General features: G+C 41.7%; 1 protein-coding gene and 1 pseudogene across 4 annotated transcripts in view; one reads left to right on the forward strand and one right to left on the reverse strand.

Annotated features, from left to right (window-relative positions):
* LOC117367671 overlaps positions 1 to 19,753 on the reverse strand; it is a 154,901-nt pseudogene extending 135,148 nt beyond the window's left edge.
* LOC117367632 (zinc finger protein 271-like) overlaps positions 1 to 19,841 on the forward strand; it is a 204,055-nt gene that overhangs the window by 117,970 nt on the left and 66,244 nt on the right. The window lies entirely within an intron of this gene.

Consider the following 19,841-nt stretch of genomic DNA (forward strand, 5'->3'; position numbering starts at 1 on the left):
GCTTGGGGAGCCTTGCGGAAAGATGTCTGCGGGGGAGGGGGAGAACCCCTGTTCAAGGGACAGAGACCACGATAGGAAAGAAGGAACAGGGAGATTTGGGAGCCAGCATTGACGTCGACCCTCAATTGGTGAAGCCTGCGATGGTAACACTGGAGAGTAACTGGGGAGCTATCTCCAGGCTGAACGATACTGTTGCCAGATCTTCGCAGGAGGTCGCAGTGTGAGTGAGTAATGTAGACGCTTTGGGACTTAAATTGGATGGGACAAAAGAAGAAGTTTCAAGTTTAATAGTTTTTTTGATTAATCGCTTAATCATACTTCTAAGCGATGAACAGTTTAAAAATTACATTTGATGGGAAACAATACAATAAACAACAGAATTTAAATAATGACAAGGGATTGAAATTTAACTTAACATACTCATAACATTGGGTAAAGGAGGAGTGAAATACAAATCAATAAAGTAAAGTAGAAACAAAAAGGGAAAGATACAGAAGGTAAACAAAATAACAATAAAATATTATAAGATAAAATTTATTAGGGCTATGGGGTATTAAAATTAGTTTTCAAAGGCATCCTTGAAAAGAAATGTTTTTAAATTACTTTTAAATTTTCCAAGTTCCTGTTCTTCCCTTAAAAACATTGGAAGGGCGTTCCAAGTCTGTGGTGTGGTAACCAAGAAAATAAATTGCCGTCTTGTATTAATAACCTTCAGCGAAGGAATAGTCAATAAATTCTGTTCATTGGATCTCAAAACTCTATTTGGAGAGTATGGAATTAATAATTTGTATATAAATGCTGGAGTTTTATTACAAAGAGATTTAAAAGTCAGTATACAAAACTTATATGTAATTCGATGGATAACTGGAAGCCAGTGTGCCTTTTTAAGAAGACGCTTTATTTCGTTCAACGCAATTCCCTTGAAGAGAGAGTTGCAATAATCGATCTTAGAAATCACCAAAGAGTGAATAAGAATATTAAGTGATTTTGAACATAGAAATTTGGAAATAGATAGAAATTTTACGTAATCTATAAAAGGTAGTTTTAATAATATTACTGATGTGATCATGAAAATTCAATTTATTAAAAATCACCCCTAAAATTTTTAAATTATTAACTAATTGTAGGGGGACGTTTTTTTTTATAGAAATTGGAGTAACGAGAGAAAAACTATCTTTCCATGGGAAAAGCATCACATTAGTTTTTTTTTAATGTTAAGCGCCAATGATCAACTCGCTAACAAATTGAAACAAGCTGCTGATAAGGTGGAAAGCCTTCAAGAGTTATCCTCAGGACTTATTAAAGATAAAAATCAGCTAAATAGAAAAAGCTTGAGAAATTAAAGAATTTTAATCATCGATTGAATATTTGTCTCTTGAACTTTCCTAAATCATCTGAGGTGATTCCTGCTGAAATGTTTAAAAAGTAGCTTATTGAGGTTTTGAAATTCTTCCCTGAATGTATACCACCTTTAAATTGAATATATTATTTACCATTAAAGAAAGAGGTAGGAATAATTTTTTTTATGTGCATCGCTTTGAATTCATTATAAAAGCGTTTGTATCAATTTTTTAATAAAACTTGAAACCCAGAGAAGGAACCAGCTAATCTAAATGCTACTGATTTGCTTGCGACAACAGTATCTGAGTCTTCAGAAAGAACTATGTTGTTAGTCTTTAGTCTTTGAACAAGATGTTAATTCTATGTTTCGGTTATATTTTCGTACTTCACAAAGTCCTTCCTGCCGGAACCATCCCCCCCCCCCCCCCAAACATCGCTGGCAACAGCCGGATACCCCTGAAGATCGCCGGTAGGAGGGTTGCCCAGTCCCTCTGGCCGAAAACCCCCCCCCCCCCCACTTCCCAAAGATCAATGGCAGGAAGGATGCCCAATCCCTCCTGCCGGAGCCCCCCCACCCCACCCGTTCATTGCCAGTAGAAGGGATGCCCAGTCGCTCCTGCTGAAAACTCCCCAACCATCATGGGCATCCCTCCTGCCAGACCCCATAGCCCACCCATCCGGACCCCCACTCCACCCTCCCCTAAACCACCCAGAAACCCACTCCCACCTTAAAATGTTGGCTTGTTGGAGGCATCCTTCCTGCCTCCAGCTGGCTGGTCCGCCTTCTCATGAATGGCAGGCCTGCCCCTTCCCGGTGCATCGAGGGATGCATCGTGGAGGGGCCTTAGGCCCTGATTGACCCAGGGGAGGGGCCTTAGGCACCTGGGCCAACCGGAAGCTTAGGCCCCATTTGCAGTGCATTCTGGGATGCACTGGGAATGGCCTAAGATTATGATTGGTCAGATCCCTTAGGCCACTCCCATGCCATCTATGTGAGATGGGGTTTTCAACAGCAAGAGGTGCTACTTATCTTAAGTGTGCAGAGTTTCTGACAAGTCCGACGGGACCCATTTCGCCACAACTTTCTTAAGGATTCTCAGGATGCTCTGCAATTTTAGTTTGTCCATCCTGCCTCACTTAGGGCTGATTATTTATGCTGCATATATAAAAGTAGAACCTCTTGCTGTTGATACAAAGTAAAAAAAGATAAGTTTAAATTATACAGTAAGAATTAAGTTGAGCATTAGGAGGAGGAGGCCACAAGGGTTCAATGATTGAAACTGTGAACTGTTTAGTCTTGGTATTGGGAATTACATCCCTATCCAAGCAGATTTCTGAGACCCTTAATCCTCCTTTCTCTCTTCAAATATCCTATGGTGTGATTTTTTTTGTGTATTTGTCAATGGTAGTGACCATAGAGGTTGTTTATTGGGCAAAAGTTCATCTACGCCCTCTCCAGGTTGCTCTATTATCCTACTGGTCTCTGCAGATGGATTCTCTCCAGATGCCACTGACCTGGATAGAGGAGGCACATCAAAGTTTGCACTGGTAGTTCCAACTGAAGTTGTCGTCCAAAGGCTTGCCTCGCCACATATCCTCTTGGGTGATCCTGATGACAGATGTCAGTCTTTATGGCTGGGGGGGGGGGGTCAATGAGGGGGGTCATCCAGTTCAGGGCCGATGGTTGCACTCTCAGAGGAAATTGTCCATCAACAGATGAGCTACAAGCATTCGTCTAGTGCTTCAGTCATTGGAAAACACCCTGGAAGGCAAAGCGGTCAGTTTTCTCAGGCAATGCCACAGTGGTGGCATACGCCAACAGGAAGGAGGAACCAAGAGTGTTCTGTTGAGACTAAGGGCCAAGTTGTTGTTTTGCTGGGCAGAAGTCCACCTACTGGCTCTAACAGCAACACAAGTAGCAGGAGTGGATGATATGCAGACCGACTATCTCAGCTGACAGACCCTGGACCTAGGGGAGTGGTCTTTGTCCCCAAATACCTTCAACAACATTGTGAGACACTGGTGGCATCAAACATTTGATCTCATGACATTGTCAAATAACAAAAGTCTGGTTTCTTCAGCCAAAGATTCGAGCCCAGAAACATAGAAACATAGAAAATGACGGCAGAAAAGGGCCACGGCCCATCCAGTCTGCCCACACTAATGGCCCACCCCCTAACTACCTGCATGAAGAGATCCCACATGCCAATCCCATCTTTTCTTAAAATCTGGCACGCTGCTGGCCTCAATTACCTGTTGTGGAAGATTATTCCAGCGGTCAACCACCCTTTCGGTGAAGAAATATTTTCTGGTGTCGCCATGAAATTTCCCACCCCTGATTTTCAACGGATGCCTTCTTGTTGCCGTGGGTCCTTTAAGGAAAAAGAGATCCTCTTCCACCTCGATACGGCCCGTGACATATTTGAGCGTCTCGATCATGTCTCCCTTCTCTCTGCGTTCCTCGAGTGAGTATAGCTGCAACTTAACCAGCCATTCCTCATACGGGAGATCCTTGAGTCCTGAGACCATCCTGGTGGCCATTCACTGAACTGACTCAACTCTCCGCACATCTTTTTGATAATGCGGCCTCCAGAATTGTACACAGTATTCCAGATGGGGTCTCACCATGGATCTGTACAACGGTATTATGACCTCGGGCTTACGGCTGATGAAACTTCTACGGATACAGCCCATGATTTGTCTAGCCCTGGATGAAGCTTTCTCCACTTGATTGGCAGTCTTCATGTCTTCGCTAATGATCACTCCCAAGTCACGTTCTGCTACAGTCCTTGCTAGGATCTCACCATTTAGGGTGTAAGTCCTGCATGGATTTTTGCCACCAAGGTGCATGACTTTGCATTTTTTTGGCATTGAAACTTAGTTGCCAAGTCTTTGACCAATGCTCCAGCAGGAATAGGTCCTGCATCATACTGTCGGGCATTGAGCTTTTGTCGGGCACTGTGCTTTCATCTGTTGTGCGGTTGCCTACTATGTTGCATAGTTTGGCGTCATCGGCAAATAATGTAATTTTACCTCGAAGCTCCTCAGCCAAGTCTCTTAAGAAGATGTTAAATAGGATCGGGCCTAAGACTGAGCCCTGCGGTACTCCGCTGATCACCTCCGTCATATCGGCGAGGGTACCATTTACCACTACCCTCTGAAGTCTACCTCTAAGCCAGTCCTTAACCCATGCAGTTAATGTTTCACCTAATCCCATCAAACTCATCTTGCTCAATAACCTGCGGTGTGGGACGCTATCAAACACTTTGCTGAAGTCTAGGTACACGACGTCCAGGGACTCCCCTATATCCAGCATTCTTGTTACCCAGTCAAAGAAGCTGATCAGATTTGATTGGCAGAACCTTCCCTTCGTAAAACCATGTTGATGGGGATCTCGTAGATTCTCCCATCTCTGAGGCCCTTGGTGCTTTTTTTACTCACTGGATTGGTGTATACTTCGAGTCCCTCTTCTGGCTTTTCGCTTTACCACATTCAGAACATTTATATGTTTTTTTCTCCAGTATGGAGACTTTCATGAGTTCTGAGGCTACTTGGTTAAGCTTTTATCACAGTGAACACCAATATGGTTTTTCTCCATTGTGATTTTTTCCATGACTAATATGGTTACCTGTTTGTTTGTTTTTTTCCTTCTAAGTTTTTACCACATTCAGAACATTCAAATAGTTTTTCTCCAGTGTGGAGTCTTTCGTGAGTTCTGAGCTGATCTGTTCTAGAGAATGACACAGGGACCAATTTCCCCCCGTTCCCCTGGAAACTCAATTTCTTGTCCCATCCCCACGAGTTCTGTCCTTGTCCCTGCCCTATTCCTGCAAGCTCTGGCCTCATTTGCACAAGCCTTGAACACTTTAAAATCATAAATGTTCGAAGCTTGTGTGGTTAAGGCAGAGCTTGCAGGAATGGGGGCAAGCACAGGGGCATGGAAAAAAACTTATTGGGACAGGACAGGGAAATTGAATTCTTGCAGGGGACAGGGAAAATTTTGTCCCTATGTCATTCTCAATTCTGTTTGATTACACCTTTTTTATTTATTTAATTCATTTTATATCCCATTTTCCCCAAAGACCTCAGAAGAGGTTACAGGTTAAACTCATAGGGGCTCATAATCGAAAGAGAAAAATGTCCAAAATCCGGCCTACGTCGGCACTTGGGACGAACATTTCTCAAAAACGTCCAAGCGCCGATAATAAAACCAGGTTCTGGATGTATTTCAAAACGACCTAGGCCTTCATAGTGCCGCTCAACGTCCAAAGCTAAATGGGGCGTTTCGGGAGGAGTGTCGAGGGAGGGAGTCGGGTGGGATGTGGCCGGCTTAGACTTGGTCGTACAGCATGTATAACCGAAAGTTTAACAACAGAGCCTAGACGGAACTTGGACGTTGTGACTTAGACCATCTAAAACATGGTCTAAGTCACAAAAATCCACCTAAAGTCACCAGATAAGCACTGCAAACACATAACACAGATCCACACACACTACCCCAGCGATCACCAACCCTCCCCCCACCCCTATAAAAATTTTATTCACAACAGCCTCCAGACCATCATCACCTGGCCGCCTGGCATAGGAAAGCCTAGTCGTCCAGTCCAGAGACAGCTTAAGTCATCTTGGGGGGGTGGGTTAGGGACCCAAAGAGAAGAGGACCCATGCCCATAAGCCCCTGCAATCACTGCATTGATACTTAAACATGTGCACTCCCCTATACACCACCAAAACCCTTTTTTACTGGCATATAAGTGACTCCTGAAGCCATAAGGGCTATCGGGGTGGTAGATAAGTGGGTCTAGGGGATTCTGGAGGTGGTTTGGGGGGGCTCACCGTCACCTATAAGGGAGCTGTAGTGAGGAGAAACCATGGCACCCTTTTTGTGAAGATTACAGCAGTGCCCTGTAAGGTACCCCACTATTTAGGTGGCATGTCTGGGTGTGCAGTCCATCACTTTGCAGAACCCTCCCACGTCCAACAGGGCTTGTTCTAGGCGTTTTGGACTTGGACGGAAGGTTGGAACGAAACGTGGTATAAAGATAGACAATTTAGTGGCTTGAACGATCAGATCGGCAGGACGTATAATTTGATGATTTTTGAAAGTAAAAAAAAGTTGGATGTATCTTTCGAAAATGTGGCTTAGGCATACACTGATTCTTACAGATGACCTTGTGGGCATGAAGATTTTTCTCATCTGCACATTTAGCTTTTCAAGGTCTTTAAGAGACCTGTCTGCAATAGTCACCTTAGCACGTTTCTCCACATTGTTTACCAGGGTGGATTCTTTCATACTTTTTTTTTAGATTAGATTTACTGTGGAAACATTTACTATATTCAGGACATTTATATGAGTTTTAGTTACATCAGGATATATCCATATGCGTTGTCCACGAAAAAGATTGATTCATGTCTCCTGAGGACATTTTTTTTATTGAAGCTTTTACCACATTCAGAACATTTATATGGTTTTTCCCCAGTGTGAATTACTTCATGAATTCTGAGGTCACCTTTTTGATTGAAGCTTTTACCACATTCAGAACAGTTATATGGTTTTTTTCCAGTGTGAATTCTTTCGTGAATTCTGAGACTACCTTTATGACTGAAGCCTTTACCACATTCAGAACATTTATACGGTTTCTCTCCAGTGTGGATTATTTCATGTCTCCTGAGGACATTTTTTTGATTGAAGCTTTTACCACATTCAGAACATGTATATGGTTTTTCTTCAGTATGAAGTCTTTCATGATATCTGAGACCACCTTTATGATTGAAGCCTTTACCACATTCAGAACATTTATACGGTTTTTCTTCAGTGTGAAGTCTTTCATGATTTCTGAGGCCACCTTTATGATTGAAGCTTTTACCACATTCAGAACATTTATATGGTTTTTTCCCAGTGTGAATTACTTCATGAATTCTGAGTTCACCTTTTTGATTGAAGCTTTTACCACATTCAGAACATTTATATGGTTTTTCTCCAGTGTGGATTACTTCATGTCTACTGAGGACATTTTTTTGATTGAAGCTTTTACCACATTCAAAACATTTATATGGTTTTTCTCCAGTGTGAATTCTTGCATGAGTTATGAGATTAAATTTTTCTTTGAAGCTTTTATTACATTTAAAACATTTATATGGTTTTTCTCCAGTGTGGATTGCTTCATGTCTCCTGAGGGTATTTTTTTGATTGAAGCTTTTACCACATTCAGAACATTCATATTTTTTTTCCCCAGTGTGAATTACTTCGTGAATTCTAAGTTTAATTTTTTGATTGAAGCTTTTACCACATTCAGAACATTTATATGGTTTTTCTCCAGTGTGAAGTCTTTCATGATTTCTGAACCCCCCTTTATGATTGAAGCTTTTACCACATTCAGAACATTTATATGGTTTTTCTCCAGTGTGAATTCTTTCGTGAATTCTGAGATCACTTTTTTGGTTGAACTTTTTACCACATTCAGAACATTTATATGGTTTTTCTCCAGTGTGAATTCTTTCATGAATTCTGAGATTATATTTTCGACTGAAGCTTCTATAACATATTGAGCATTTTAATAACTTTTCTCTCTTGAGGTTTATTTGATGCCCTTGTTTTTTGCTAATGCTGATTAATCTATGTCCTCTCAGCTCAAATACCTGACTGAAGTTTGTATCTTGTTCAGAACATTCTGGTGGCTTGCTTTCTTTGGAAACATTTTGATGAGTCATAAGTTGTGATTTATATGCAAACGATTTGTCACACTCCATACCCTGGAATAGCTTGACTTGTCTGTGAAATATGTTTTGTCCTGACAAGTTGGACTTCCCAGTGAACATTTCCTCAAATGTAGTGCTCTGAAAAAGTGTCTCCCTTCTGAGTCTCTGATTTTGTATGAGATTTGCGCAACTGGTTGAATTTCTCTTTTCTTTAGTACATATATCCAAGCTCTCTCCTCTTGAGATATTTTCTTTCATGCTAGATGGTCTTAAACTCCTAATGGCCCCCACACTATCTTCTGAACGATCTCGGCTGTCTCCGGAGGGGTTTTTGTGTTTCCAATCTTCCCTCTGCTGCCCATCATACACGCTCATTCTCATATGCTCAAATCCATCATCTGTGGATAAAAATGAAAAGTATGTACATAAATTATACATCTATTGAGTAAGACATACTCTATATACTCGTAAGCAAATATCCCCAAATAAGTCTTTAAATTAATATGCTTGCAGACAGGTGAGCACAGGTACAAGAAGGGACAAACGGACCATCCTGTTTCTGGACATTTCATCCTTCCTTCCCTCTAAACAGGATCACTTTTCTGTTTTTTGTTTAAACCTGTTTTTTTATTAACAATAAAGAACCATAAACAAACAAAGGCAAAATGACAGGCAATAAGTGTTTGAGTTTTACAAGAAATGTGACCTCCCCTCAAGAGGACAGGACTCTGATGTCCTCCTGGGTTACAAAGGCTCCCCCCCTGTCCTATTTATCCTGTTTAAGGTGAAGGTCCTGATTCAATAATTGCACAAATACAATCCTATATTTCTAATCAAAAATATTTACTGAGTTGTCTAATGACAATTTAATCCTGTATCAAAAGGCTATGAAAAGTTTATTTGTGCAATGGAGACGTCTCAACAGAAGAATCACTTCATCTTTCTGTTACCTACATACCTAAAATAATTGTGACATTATTTTTCACTACCTTCATATAATTGGTTAAAATATTTCTCCTTCCATATAAGGCAGTTTTATACATTTCATGCATAGCAAGAGGTGTAGCTATCACTATCAAAGTCATTCCTAAGTTTATAATCCATAATACTGAAGTTAAAGAAAAGAAAAACAGCTCTAATGTATATTTTCCTACAAAAATGTTCATGTGGAAAGCCTGAAATTGTTCCTCCTCACCTTAAAATTCAAACTGCTTATCTTTAGTAGTTTGCAATTCCCTGCCTTCAGTGTTGCGAAACGGAGGTATTGAATAGTTCTAAAAAAAAGTATGCTAATACATTCTTCTAAGTTTCTGTGTAAGTCGCCTAATACAATTTGAGGTATATATGTTTTAGTCTAGAGAAAGTCCTTAAGTATTTAAGTGTTTACTTATATTTCAACAGCTTACTAATATCCATATAATATACAGTAATATGTAATCCTATCCTCAAGAGGCCTCACACTGGCCAAAGTCAAAAAAGGTACAACTCTATAGCAACCAGGTCAAAGGCCAACCCAAGTCTGCCAGCTAGTCCCTTGGGCATATCCCTAGACACTGAACAAAGAAAACTAAAAGGCGGGAATCTGGTTTCTAACCTAAACAGTAGGGTAGAGAAAAAAAATCTTTTAGTTGTAATTCCTAATACATTTTTAATTCTTTTCCTGTGTTCCCTCTGTAACTCAGTAAGAAACATATTATTCTTGCAAATTTCCCACTGTTTATTTCAGATTATGTTTTTCAGGATTTTTTCTTGGCTATATCCCTTATATTTATATATATATATATATATATATATATATATATATACACATTTTTCTATATCACTTACAAAACTTTCTTACATGTTCTTTATAAATTTTTTATCACTAGCTAGTAAACCCGAGAACAATAAGAAAGTAAGTGACTGTTTCTTTTGTTTTGTCATGCTTGCATATATCAATGAAATACATTTTATACTTTCCATCCTGTCCAAACCCGTTTGTTGTATGTTACTCACTTAACTTACATGTGTAACTTACACGTGTAAGTTACACACTTAACTTACATGTGTAACTTACATGTGTAAGTTACACACTTACACATGTAACTTACACACTTAACTTACATGTGTAAGTTACACGTGTAAGTTACACACATAACTTACATGTGTAAGCCACATCCTCACTTCTTGACCTGTTGCCAATATACTTTTCTTACCCAAAATTAGTGAATAAGCAGCTTTCAAGTTCATTGATCGTTTTCCCTGTCGACATGATATTCAGTTTGGGTTTCGACCCAAACACAGTACAGAGCTTCTAAAGTTAAGGAATGGTTGAATCAAGGTTATTATTCTATTTTGTTACAAATTCGATATCAGTGCAGCTTTTGATTCAGTTGATCATATTTTTCTGATCAACAAATCGAGTGAGTTGGGTTTAGGTGGATCTGTACTTAATTGGTTTAACGATTTTTTAGTAAACAGGAATGATAACATGCTGAAGGATGGAACCTTTTCCAGGAGCTTTTCCACAAGGCTCTTCTATTTCTCCGACGCTTTTTAATAGCTTTATGAGTGGGGAGGACGAAGGAGATTAACAGTGCCACACAGCACACTTTCCACAGCTTAGAAGCTATGTGGCAGTGCAAATCTGAAAAAAAAGGACACAGATATGCATAATGCTTACAGCTCACCTGGAAGCTTAAAAAAACTGAATTCTAATTGCTAAGAGAGAAAAATATAACTGAAAATCACTAGTAATTAACATTCATGATCTATGTGGAAATTTAGACAAGAAATAGCAAAGATTGGGAGTTTTTGACTCACCACTCTTGGTATCAGTATCTTCCTCTCCTCCCGCCAGCTGGTCACCGTCATCAACTTCTTCCACTTTCAGGTTCTCCACTGTGTGGTCAGCAGTGACATTTTGGCTGCCTATGAGGAGAATAGAGAAATAAACTAGGTTTTAAAGAAAAGCTTAGGACCTAAAACTCTGATGACGGGAATTTTATGAGCTCTTGATGGAATGAGTTAAAGATCCTCGACAGTTCCGAAAACGATCCGTGACATTCAACACACACAGGATCCTACAATACTGTGGTAATGAAAATTATAGCAGGATATGGCCTTGTTATAGAATCCCACCTCTCTTCCACCTGCATTTCCTGATTCCTTCCCCCTGCTACTGCCAGTGGGTGAATTACTTAACTTTTCTGTCCAAATATACATACTACGATACACAGGCTTCCTTCATAGGTGGAAAATATGGACAGAGATTTCACAGAAGACATTCAAAATATAGGCTACTTCTCCTGGATGCCCTGCACCATTTAAAACTGAACATGGCCAAGACTGAACTACTTATTCTTCCTCCCAAACCTACTTCTCTTCTCCCTCCACTCTCTATAAGATCATAAGAATTGCCATACTGGGACACACCGAAGGTCCATCAAGCAAAGCATCCTTTTTCCAAAGATAACCAAGCTAGATCCCAAGTAGTAAAACAGATTGTAAGCCTCTTATCCTAGGACTAAGCAGTGGATTTCCCCAAACCATCTCAATAATAGCCTATGGACTTCTCTTTTAGGAGATTAGCCAAATCTTTTTTAAACCCTGCTAAGCTGATTTCACCACATTCTCAGGTAACAAATTCCAGAGTTTAATTTCAGGATGTGTGAAGAAATATTTTTTCCCGTCTGTTTTAAATCTACTACTTAGTAGCTTCATTGCATGCTCCTGGTATTAGTATTTTTGAAGAGTAAACAAGCAATTCACATCTACCCTGTCCATAACACTCAGTGGATAACAATCTCATCCTCCCTGTCTTGTCAACTTGCAACCATGGTGCAATCTTTGACGCCTCTCTCTTCTTCTCTGCACCGAAACCTGTTGCTTCTTTCTCTATATCAGCACCAAAATCCAAACCTTCCTCTGAGCACACTACCAAAACACTTATCCACACTCTCATCACCTCTCGCCTAAGACTATTGCAACCTGCTTCTCTCAGGTAACCATCTCTCTCCCCTTCAATCCATTCAGAATGCTCCTCTTATTAACATACAAGTGTATTTGCTCCCGTATAACTCTTCAATATCTCTCCTCTCTTGTCTGTTCCTATACCACTCCTCAAAGATACGACAAACACGCACATAAGCCCGTGAAGTGGAAAGTCTCAGAGACCCCAAGAGAGTGGAGATCGCTTTATCTGAATAACCTTTCTTACCTTTCAAGAGCCAAGCCGTAAGACAAAAGGGACCCGGATTGAACATTGGAATGGGGCCCTGAGACAGAAGGTCGGGCGAGACGGCCAGAATACTGTCCCCCTGTATGAGCACCCCAAAAAAGGGGTGGAGGGGGCTCGTTTGAAAACAGCAGAGAAGAACTCCTTCATTGTCTAACCTGCTGCCTTTCACAGTAATTTTGCTACTGATGGTATCATGCACACTCCAGGGAATTATGTACCCAAAAAATTAAAATAATGTACAGAAAAACAATAGAATCTTGGAAACAAAAGGAGAAACTGCCTTCACACCAGTGAACAGCAAACACAACAACAAAGGTCTCTTTAATTGTAATGGACTCGACACGATCTTGTTTCGACCCGTAAGGGCCTGCCTCAGGAGTCTAAATGTAACATATAATAAATAAATGAAAAATAATATAATGAAAATATACAATCATATCAGCAAAAACAATAGAACATATTGAACAGAATAGTATTTGCGTCTTATCATGTGAAAATTTAGAAATACTCCAAAGCACCTAGTAAGAATTTTTATTACATAGGAATTCTTGACTCACCGCTCTTGGTATTAGGATCCTCCTCTCCTCTCTCCAGGTGGTCACTGTCGGGATCCTCTTCCATTTTCAGGATCTCTATTGTATCCTCTGAAAATAAACCATGATATTCCACACAAATAGGATGAGAGACAGAAGGTGTTGAAAGAAGAGGAAGAGAAAGGAGAGAAACATGGGAGAATAAGAAAAAGAGAAGGTATAACCCTCTGCCCCTCCCCTCCAATTAAATAACACAGAAATGCAGACCCGACAATGAAAGGGAAAACACCTCGTTCTCATTGTGTTTGATCCAGAGAAGGAGTTTTTCTTATAGGAAATGTTTGTATCAGTCGTTACTAGTTTTAATTCAAGCTCCATCACCTGTTTCATGCAGTTCCTCACACGACTCTGTGCTGGTCAGATTTCCTCTTTCCTCAGATCCTGGAAGTTCGCTCCTGAATCCCTCTTGCTTAAACTGGATTAAAATGTCAGGCTTGATACTGTGGGAGTCTGTTACAGAATGAAGACAGGACTATTGAGGTGGGAATTTCTTTTTTTCAAGAGCTTTGTTCATCAGGAGGTTGGTTTGTTCTTTAACAGATCGATTTCTGATCTAGAGCAAGGGTGGGCAATCACAGTCCTCGAGGGCCACAACCCAGTTGGGTTGTCAAGATTTCCACAATGATTATGCATGCGATTAATTTGCATGGACTACTCCCACTGTATGCAAATCAATCTCATGCATCGTGAAAACCCGACTGGGTTGTGGCCCTCGAGAACTGCGATTGCCACCCCTGATCTAGAAGATGATGAAGAACAAATTTATTTCGAAGCATTTAAATACACCACCAACTGGAGATCTGCTAAATTGTTCTGATTTAATGAGACAGGGCTGAATTTGCAAAGCATCTCACGGGCTTAATGTCCTAACGTCACTCAGTGAGCTAACTGGGTAGTGGACTGAACTGGCTCGGGGAGATATTCAGGGGCGGTTTCTGGGTCAGTGTCCCTGAATATCTTGTCCTGGGCAGCTCAGCACTGCAAGGAGGAAAACAACCATGGCACGAAAAGCAGCCAAGTTCATGCAAATCAGTCAAGTAATTGGAACGTTCTTCCCTGCTCTTATGAGACTATTTGTATTGTACTAACATTTATCATATTTCTATTATGTGACTGTTCTACAGTGCTGTTAAATGTTTCTATTTCTGATCTGGTTTCATTTCCCTGTTTCCAAGTTTACCTCATTGATTGTATCTGTGCTTATATTCGGTCATTTTACTATTGTTATTATTAAAACCAAAGAAAAAAATGAATTTCCAATCATCCAGATTTTTTTATTTACCGGACTACCCTCTGCCGAGGATAGTCTGGATAATCGGCGTTCCACTGCACTTGAACGGTATTAATTTAGAACCAAATCTTTTCCAGATAAGGGAGAATGGTAAAACTAGAGGGCATAAGTTGAGGTTGCAGAGATGAAGTCTAAGGAGAAATGTTAGGAAATAATTTTTCACTGAGAGGGTGGTGGATGCCTGGAATCGTCTCCCGAGGGAGGTGGTGGAGAGGAAAACGGTGATGGAATTCAAATAAGCGTGGGATAAACACAGAGGATATCTAATTAGAAAACAAATGGTATAAATTAAAGAACTATGGCCTAAATTCACTAAACTTACCGATCCTGTACCGATGGTTTTGCGATTGTTCCCCAAGAATAAGTAATGGGCAGACTGGATGGACCGTTCAGGTCTTTATCTGCTGTCATTTACCCCCAGGACACCCACCTCCTCTGCCTTTGTGGGCACTTTACTTCATCAAAATAGGGGATGGACAGCGGTATAGTAAGTTTTTTAAAAACATGGAAATTTGGAAGGAGAAGAGGATGATGGCCTCTCACCACCACCAAGTTCCTCCTTTACTAAGATCTCGGCTGACCTTAGTAAAGGAGGAATTTGATACTTACTCGGTACAGAAAGGTGAGTCTGTTCAGATGCCTCTGATTCAGGAAGATCCTCCTCTTGTTTAACGCTCAGCGAGAAAACGGATGTTACAATCGGAAACACTGTTAAAAGAAAACACATCTATGATTCACCAAGAATCTAATAACAGTAAATTAGGAAACCGATTTTAGGTCTCTTGGGCCATTTTACTAAAGTTTAGTGCAGGCTAGTGGAATTAGCGCGTGCTAAATACTAAGAAGCCCAAACGTAAGGATTCAGCATCCACCACTTCCATTAGCACCCTCTAAACTCTAGTAAAGGGCCCCTAAATCTTGTGCTCTGAAAATGCAAAGCCCTTTAAATCCAACGCAGCTGCTTACCCTTGGTGGACTCATTTGGGTTTCCTTTTTCCTCCAAATCACAGTGTTGTGGAAAATATTTCTCATCTTCTTTTTTAATCTTGAATACAACATCAGGATTAACGATTAAATAACCTGTTAAAAAGAAATAGGAAACTGATATTTATATTGTATTTGTAGAATCCCATCTATTTCCGTGTGTGTCTGTGTGGCAGTTTCAAGAGTAGAACCAGCAGGGGGAGCAGCAACTGAGGATCACTCTTGCCCTCACCACACCGCCAGGATTGGAAAATAGGCCCATGGGGAAGGGAGTAAAGGCAACGCTGTTTAGAGGGTAGGAAGATCTAACAGGATAAAGCACAAATTTCAGATGATCATGGGATTTTTCCAGGGTTGACAAAATAACAGCACCCATTCCATAACGTACCTGTGATAGATGATAGAGAAGGTGTATTTACCTCGTGAGATGAGGATGTCATGAATCTCCTCGATGACCTTCTTGTACAGGTCTTTTTGCCATTCTGCCAGAAGGTTCCACTCCATTTCCAAGAAATAAGCAGCAACATCCTTGAATGTGACGGATGTCTGGAAAACAGACAAGGATACAGTCAGCCACAGTTTCCTTATGTTCCTGTAGTAGACTTTTAGGGGTATTTTCAAAACACTAAGATGTCTAAAAAATGGCATAAAATTGGCACTTGGATACCCTAATTGGTTAGACATCTAAGTGCTGATTTTCGAAACATCTTTCTGGATGTCTTTCAAAGCATCCAAGCCACTATGTATCCAGAATCCAAGGGGGCATGTTCTGGGCGGGCTTAGACATGGACGTCTTGTGGTAATACTCAAGACGTCCTGGACAGAGCTTAAATGTTCTGAACTAGACCTATTTTCAAAGCTTCTAAGTGCCAAAAAGGTACCCAGCTGACCACTGGAGGGATTAAGTTATGACCCCCTCACGCTCCCCCAGTAGTCACCAACCCCTTCCCACACCACAAAAATTAACAGTACATATCTGTCTCTAGAACAGGAGCCCTTGGTATGGGAAAACCTAGTAGAGCTACACACAGGTGTGTAGGTAGATTTATGGGTATAACAAATTAGTGCAACATAAATAAGTCACGTGCCTTTGTCTCGTATCTAGGATACCATAAACACCTCCTCGGATTCGGTAATTTTTGCCTACTTATACGAAACAGACCAAAGCTATATTAAATATTTTATTATAGAAATAGAAAAATATAATTCATAAGCCAGCAGCAAATAATAACTAATTATTGTTTACAAAATATCTGAATACATATATGCAGGATCGTCTAACCAATTTGCCATGCCAAGGAAATGAGCTCTTTGATGACTTGAGGCTGCCACCAAGCGTCTCTCAGAGCATGAGCGGTCCTTTGCCTCTTTGATTTGACCTAAAGCTAAGCCTCCAGCTTCCAAGCTTTATAGGCCACCACCAAATCTACTCCGGTTTTCTCCAGGCCTCCGCCTAGGAAACAACCATAGCATCAGCATCAACAAAAAGCCCAGACTCCTGTTGCAGCTAAGCCTGCACAATCTTTTTGACAATCTAAATCTGAGCATACCATCCACCTTCATCCATCAGATTTCTCTCCTCCCCATAGTAGGTTGTCTCCATTACTGTTACCAACAGTGGGAGAAGATTACATCAGACCTCTGGGTTCTCACCATCATCAGAGAGGGTTACTCACTTCAATTTCTTCAAATTCCATCAGATCTCCCTCCAACATGTCGCAACTTCCCCTTCTTCAGGAGGCTCTTCTTCACCTCCGGGCTGTTGAGGAAGTACTCTTGACCCAATGGGAAACGGGCTTTTATTCCCGTTATTTTCTGGTCCCAAAGAAGACGGGGGATTTGTGACCTATCCTGGACCTCAGAATTCTCAACAAAATTCTTGTCAAAGAAAAGTTTTGAATGCTCTCTCTTCCAACTCTATATCCCCTGATGGATCAAGGAGATTGGTTATGCTCCCTAGATCTCAAAGAGGCTGATACTCATATTCCAATAAATCCATCCTCTCGCAGATTCCTAAGATTTTAGGTGGGGAATCTTCATCTTCAGTACCGAGTCCTTCCTTTCGGCCTCGCCTCTTCTCCCAGAGTCTTCACCTGGTGGTGGTGGCTGCAGTCCTGCAGACATAGGGTCTTCAAGTCTTTCCATGGCTCATCAAAGCCTCATCTCAAAAGGAGGTTATTGTAGCGACCCAACGGACTATAGCGTTTCTCCAAAGTCTTGGGTTTGAAATCAATGTTCCAAAGTCCCAGTTACGTCCCTCCCAAACTGTACAGTTTATTGGAGCCATACTGGACACTGTTCAACTCGGAGCATTCCTGCCTCAACCATGTCAAGATGCTCTCAATAACCTTTGTCATTGAGTGTCTTCCCTCACATCAATCTTGGCAAGACAAATGATGGTTCTTCTCAGTCACATGGCCTCTACAGTTCATGTGACTCCTTTTGCCAGACTTCACCTCAGAATTCATCAGTGGACCCTGGCATCTCAGTGACAGCAAGCTTGCGACACACTCTCTCGACACATTACAGTGACTCCTTTGTCAATGAGTGTCTTCCCTCACATCAATCTTGGCAAGACAAATGATGGTTCTTCTCAGTCACATGGCCTCTACAGTTCATGTGACTCCTTTTGCCAGACTTCACCTCAGAATTCATCAGTGGACCCTGGCATTTCAGTGACAGCAAGCTTGCAACACACTCTCTCGACACATTACAGTGACTCCATCGTTGAGACAGTCTCTCCACTGGTGGATGCTCTCTTCCAATCTTTCCAGAGATTTGCTATTTCACGCGCCCCCTCATCAGAAGATTCTCATAACAGATTCTTCAACCTACGTTTGGGGGGCTCATCTCGATGGTCTCCATACTCAAGGCCATTGATCCAGCACAGATCGTCAGTCTCACATCAATCTGTTGGAACGCAGAGCGATCTTTAGTGCACTCAAAGCTTTTCAGCATCTTCTTCACGATCAGGTGGTCCTCATTCGGACAGACAACCAAGTCGCCATGTACTATGTCAACAAGCAGGGAGGTACAGGATTTCTCCCTCTTTGTCAGGAAGCTCTGAAGCTTTGGAATTGGGCAGTTCTTCACAACACCTTCCTGAGAGCTGTCTACATCCAAGGGCAGCAAAACTTCTGGCGGACAAATTGAGTCGTCTTCTACAACCTCACGAATGGACACTCAATTCCTCGCCTCTCCATCATATTTTTTGCTCAGTGGGGAACTCCTCAGAGAGACCTCTTTGCGTCTCCCCACAACAACAAACTGCCTGTTCTGCTCCAGGATATACTCACCTCACCACCTCGAGGCAGATGCTTTCTTTCTAGAATGGACGAATCAGTTTTTCTAAACGTTCCCTCCATTCCCTCTGATTCTCAAGACTCTTGTCAAACTCAAAAAGGAGCATTCTGTACGCTTCTGAATCAAATGGAGGAACTGGACAGAGATCTGGCTGAATGGTGGGAATGAAAGGGAGGGGGTGTTGGTGGGGAACTTTAACCTGCCAGAAGTGGATTGTAGTATCCTGTCTGGAGGCTAGAAAATCCCACAGTACTTTCACATGAATTAATGCAGTTGGGAACATCACACAGTCCTGGCTACATAAATGCATCAGTGGTAGGTCCTGATCCTGAACCTATTAATGAGGCCAGGCTAAGAGATGACTCTCCTTTCCTCCTGCTATTCTCATAAATCCCCAAGACCAGATCCCCCAAACACAGAGTACTGCAATCTCCCTCCAACAGGTTAAAGTCTGCTACCAAGTTCCCTGCAAAAGAGAGCAACAATGAAAGAGAAGGGAAGGCTGGAAGAGCTGCTCAAGCAGCCTGTGCACATGAGGAGACCTTACCGGATTCGTGTGTGGATCCCCCGCTGCTGCATTCCAATAGGATGGCTGCTGGAGGAAGATTCTCGGGCCTCACTTCGCTTCAAGAACTCTCTTAGTGCCCTCTTCCTTAGCTTGCGTGCCCGTGGAGACAGGCGGACACAGTGCAAGCAGCACTGTTCCTCGTGCACTGTGCCCAAGCAGCGAACGCACAGATCGTGAGGATCCAGTGTACTCATCCTTTTCCTGCATCCCGGACATTTCTTTGATGTTTCTGGCATCTTCAAGATGGTAAGTAGAAGAAGTTTTCTAGAAAAAGTGGTGGTGGACAGCTGTGGAAAAATCTGACCAATGGGAACGGGCGGAAACTAAAGACTGGGGATTAGGGAGAAGCAGGGGGGAAATGGGTAGGGCTCGGGCATGCCCAGTGGGGCCCGAGCACTGCACGTGCTCAGAGAGAGAGAGAAAAAAAAATCTCTCTGAGCTATTGGAGAGCTTATCTGCAAATTGGGAGCTGTTGGGACAACAACCATATGTGGCTGACTCATCCTGCTTGTCCTAGGAGAACAAGAATTTCTTACCTGATCAGAATCCAGGACAGACATTTCCCTCAGTTTTCTGCAGCGGTTGGGATGGATTCAGGCTGGAGATTTCCCTGTTCCTGGAATGAGTAAAATAGGAAGAGGCTGAGACAATTCCTGAATCTCAGGTATAATCTTTCCTCTGAGTCTCTCAGGGATTTCCAGTTGCAGGACACAAATTTCTCTGATTTGTCTTCTGAATCTTCTCTGCTCTTTGCAGCCATGCAGACACAAGAGGAAGAGGCAGCAAAGGAGCATGTGTAGAGCTTTTCATCCCAACCCTCCGGCTGAGGTCATCCTGGAATAT

The sequence above is a fragment of the Geotrypetes seraphini genome, chromosome 10, assembly GCF_902459505.1.
Source record: "Geotrypetes seraphini chromosome 10, aGeoSer1.1, whole genome shotgun sequence".
In the NCBI taxonomy this organism is placed as follows: domain Eukaryota; kingdom Metazoa; phylum Chordata; class Amphibia; order Gymnophiona; family Dermophiidae; genus Geotrypetes; species Geotrypetes seraphini.